Source organism: Mandrillus leucophaeus, unplaced genomic scaffold (assembly GCF_000951045.1).
Source record: "Mandrillus leucophaeus isolate KB7577 unplaced genomic scaffold, Mleu.le_1.0 Scaffold418, whole genome shotgun sequence".
Classification (NCBI taxonomy): domain Eukaryota; kingdom Metazoa; phylum Chordata; class Mammalia; order Primates; family Cercopithecidae; genus Mandrillus; species Mandrillus leucophaeus.
In genome coordinates this window covers 1,251,332-1,256,519 of record NW_012104454.1, presented here as the reverse complement: position 1 = coordinate 1,256,519, position 5,188 = coordinate 1,251,332, and positions in this window count along the sequence as shown.

Below are 5,188 nucleotides of genomic sequence, written 5' to 3'. Positions count from 1 at the left end.
GTCCAGTGGTGCTGGAATCACCATGGTGGATAAAGGATGGAGTCTTTGGTGAGCTTCCAGGGAGAACTGCAGCACACACCCTAGAGTTCTAGAATAACCCTCCCACGTTATCTCTGACAAAGATGTCATGCTCTCTCTGACAAAGAATTACACTCTGAAAAATAGCTATAGTATGCTCTTGAGCCCTAGCAGAGACTAAGTGCCTGACCAATGGGCACCAAGTGACCATTCAGCCTGAGATGGCCATCCTAAGCTGAATGATGGGTCATAAGGTTGGACATCCAAGGCAGCAATCCATTACGTGATGGGAGCGATACATTCAAACCAGGCTCAAGCTGGTTCAGAGCACATAAGTAAATTGCATGAGCAGGTGGTGGCCCAGACTCCTAAATCACCTGCCTCTATTTCACTACTTCTTCAGTCCACATGTATGTCCTCTGGGCAGGGGTGGGTAGGGGGTCCATATAACCAACTGATAAATGTGCCAGGATGATATGCTGGTGCTAACAGCACTGTGGCTCCACTCGGGAGGTCCCTGAAGAACAACAGTAAAGGAGAATCCTGCCAGGGATCAGAGCTGCAAGCATGTAGCTGGTCATCCACTTTGCACATGGGAAGCGATAGTCCAGGGTAAGAATATACACTGACTACGGGGAAGTGGCACCTGGCCTGGCCAACTGGGCAGAGCTCTGAAAGCAATAAAATGGAAAGACTGGAGAAAAGAAAGTCTGAGAAAGATATAGGGTATGGCAGGGCCAGGACTAGGGAGCATTTGCACAATCCTAAGGATGAGTGCCTCCCTAGGAACCTACTTGCCTCATCCAGGCCCAGCCCTGGCAGATGGGCCTACGGAAGTGGGCACACAGGGTGCAGATCTCTGGGACTCACATTAATGCCCACCAAAGAGCATCTATCACTGGGGAGGCAGTGAACAACCCACTGGGCAGGATAACTCATCCTGTAGATGTTAACCAGCCTTTCCCTTCAGCCACCTGTTCCCCCAGTGCTGGCACAATGGGCTGATCAACATAGTGGACGTGGTGACTTTTCATGGGCTCAAGATCATGGACACTTTCTCACTAAGGTGCAGAGCTACAGCCAAGCGCCAAACTTGCTGGCAGCAGATTGACACTGAGCCCTATACCTGGTACTATTCCTTAGCAGGGAGAGAAAACATCCAGCCATAAGGTAACAGGTTGATGACATCAGACCCCTTCCTCTTTTGAGGGAGCAGTGATGTGTCCTTACCAGAATGATTACAAACTCCAGCAGCACCCTCCATGTGCTCACAGAATGCCTGATCTCTCAGCATGGTATCCCACATCACAGTGCCTCAGACCAAGGAACCCATTTCACAGCAAAGAGGCACAACAACAGGCTCGCAATCACAGGGTGGACTGGTACTTCCCCATCACCCATAATTAGTCAGCTTGATGGAATGATGGGGTGGCCTGTTGAAGGCTCAGGAAGGCACCATCTGGGGAACAACCCTATGTGGGGTTGGAGCCCTCTCCTCCAGGATGGAGCTTGAAACTGAACTGGATGTGGTGGTGTGTGCACAATATTGTACTGTGTCCCCTATGATCAGAATACACAGAACTGGATATCAAGGACTGGAATCAGAAATGGCTCCTCTCACTATTACATCCAGCAACTTATTTGTGAATGTGTGCTTCCCTTCACCATCATCTTGGGATCCTCCAGGGTACAGGTCTTAGTTAACAGAGGTAGAAGAATTGTACCAGTTGACACAGTAAGAATTCCATTGAACTGGCAGCAGCAACTACCACCTTTTCACTTGGGGATCCTCATGCAGTGGACCAACAGGCAAAGGAAGGAAGTTCCTATACCGACTGGGATCATCAATTATGGTTACCATGAGGAGCTAAATTAGCTGCCACACCATGAGTCAGGGAGAATGTCTTGTACCCAGGGACTCTCTGGGACATCTCTGAATAGTTTCATGTGTCTAGTGTTGACTGTGAATGGGCTGCTACCACAACCAACAAGGACAGGGCAACTAGAGATCTACACCTTTTGGCAGTGAAGGTCTGGATCACCCTACCAGGAAAACAGCTCACACTAGATGAGGTGCTAAGTGAAGGTGGAGCATCTGGAATGGAGGAGGGAAATGATGAATATCAATTAGAGCCTCTGGACTAGCTATATGTAGGAATATTCTAGCTTTTTTTTTTTTTTTTTTTTTTTTTTTACTAATCTTTTCACCTTGGTCTTTGAGAAAAACACTTTTTTTCCTCAGTGATGGGCTCTTGCTCTGTCACCCAGACTGGAGTGCAGTGGTGGGATCACAGCTCACTGCAGCCTCCAACCCTTGAGCTCAAGCGATTCTTCCACCTCAGCCTCACAAGTAGCTGGGACTACAAGTAGCACACCACCATACCTGGCTATTTTTTTTCTTTATTTGTTGTAGAGACAGGGTCTTGCTTTGTTACCCAGGCTGGTCTCCAACTCCTGGCTTCAATAAAGAGAAAAACACTCTTGACTATTACCTTGAAGGGGACCCTGTGACTGGCGGGACCTGTAGCTACCTTCTTGAGGAATAAGTAAGGAACTAGGAATGTTGCACAGGACAAGTTGAAGCCCAATATTATCATCCGGGAGCTGAACATAATAAGAGGGCACAGGGGGTGGACCGTGTTGGACACAAATTGTGTATGTTTCCTTAGATTCTTTTAATTGACTCTTTCTTTCCAAAAGGGTTGCCAGCCTCCCAAACTACCACCACCTCTATCAGAGCCCTTTTTTGTGGCCAGAGCTGCCTGGAGTCAAAGCTGTAGTCCTAGGGACGCATGGTCTTCACACTCACATGTTGAGGCTGTCTCTCTGAGTCATCCCTCTATTTCTGATTAAAATCAAACATCACACATGGGCCATGGCATCTGGCTTCCCAAGTGGACACCAAGGTCCAAAGGATGAAACCTCTATGTCAGTTCCTATAGGATAACCTTGACCAATGGGAAATGGGAAGCACCAGGGAGTTGGGCAGATAAATTGCTCCTCTTTTCTCCCTTCTGTGGATTACTCCAACATGTGATTTCACTTTGCACCCTGTCTGAAGAAAGTTCTCCTTGCCAAGTGAAATGCTTTCCAAACAACTGGCCACTGCACTTTGCAGCTCATTTTGAAGTAGCCAATGCAGTAACATTGTTTGCATCTGTTTTTTGCTGCACTTGTCCTTTCCTCACCACTCTGAGCTTTGTCTCCCTCTTCTAGAAACACCTTTCCCCACCTTCTTCGACCCTACTCATCCTCCACAACTCAGCTAAATCTCAAGTCTTCTGACATCTCAACCCCCTACGCGCACGCGCGCACACACACACACACACACACACACACACACACCCCAGGCTAAATTAGGGGCTTCTGAGGGGGGATTCCCTTAGCACCAGCCTACACCACTAACCCACTACAAGCTTTAATAAGTATCTGCTAGGAAAATCCTGCCAAAGCAATCAGACAAGGGAAAGAAATAAAGGGCATCCAAATTGGAAATCAAACTGGAAGTCAAACTATTGCTGTTTGCCAATAATATGATGGTACACCTAGAAAACCCTAAAGACTCAACCATAAAGATCCTAGATCTGATACATTCAGTAAAGTCTCAGGATACAAAATCAATGTACATAAGTCAGTAACACTGCTGTACACCAACAACGACCAACCTAAGAATCAAATCAAGAACTCAATCCCTTTTACAACAGCTGCAAAAACAAACAAACAAACAAAAAGCTTAGGAATGTACTTAACCAAGGAGGTTAAACATCTCTGTAAGGAAAACTACAAGGAACTCTACAAGGAAAACTCTACAAGGAACTCTACAAGGAAAACACTGCTGAAAGAAATCAGAGATGACACAAACAAATGGAAACACATCCCATGCTCATGGATGGTAAGAATCAATATTGTGAAAATGACCATATTGCCCAAAGCAATCTGCAGATTCAATGCAATTTCCATCAAAAACACCTTCATCATTCTTCACAGCACTAGAAAAAACAATCGTAAAATTCAAATGGAACCAAAAAAAAGCCCGTATAGCCAAAGCAATATTAAGCAAAAAGAACAAATCTGGAGGTATCACATTATCCAGCTTCAAATTATACTACAAGGCTATAGTTATCAAAACTGCATGGTACAGGTATAAAAATAGGCATGTAGACCAATGGAAGAGAATAAAGAACCCAGAAATAAAGCCAAATACATCCCACCAATTGATCTTTGACAAAGTGTACAAAAACATAAATTGGGGGTGCTGGATGTGGTGGCTCATGCCTGTAATCTCAGCACTTTGGGAGGCCAAGGCAGGCAGATGGCTTGAGCCCAGGAGTTCGAGACCAGCCTGGGCAACATGGCAAAACCCCATCTGTACAAAAAGTACAAAAATTAGCCGTGTGTGTTGGTGCATACCTGTAGTCCCAACTACTTGGGAGACTAAGGTGGGAGGATCACTTGAGCCCAGGAGGTTGAGGCTGCAGTGAGCCGAGATCGTGCCACTGCTTTCCAGCCTGGGTGACAGAGTGAGACCCTGTTTCAAAAAATAAACAAATAAATAGATTGGGGAACGACATCCTATTCAATAAACGGTTCTGAGTAAACTGGCAAGCCACATGTAGAAGAATGAAACTGGTTCCCCATTTCTCACCTTATAATAAAATCGACTCAAGATGGATTAAAGGCTTAAATCTAAGGCCTGAAACCACAAAAATTCTAGAAGATAACATCCAAAAAACTCTTCTGAACATTGACTTAGGCAAATAATTCATGACTAAGACCCCAAAAGCAAATTCAACAAAAACAAAAATAAATAGATGGGGAACTAATTAAACTAAAAACTTCTGAATAGCAAAAAAAGTAATCAGCAGAGTAAACGGACAACCCACAGAGTGGGAGAAAACATTCTCAAACTGCATCCAACAAAGACTAGTGCCCAGAATCTAAAGGAACTCAAATCAGCAAGAAAAAAACACAAATAGGCCAGGCGCGGTGGCTCATACGTGTAATCTCAGAACTTTGGAAGGTTGAGGTGGGTAGATCACCTGAGGTCAGGAGTTCGAGACCAGCCTGACCAACATGGAGAAACCCCATCTCTACTAAAAATACAAAATTAGCCATGCGTGGTGGCGTATGCCTGTAATCCCAGCTACTCAGGAGGCTGAGGCAGGAGAAT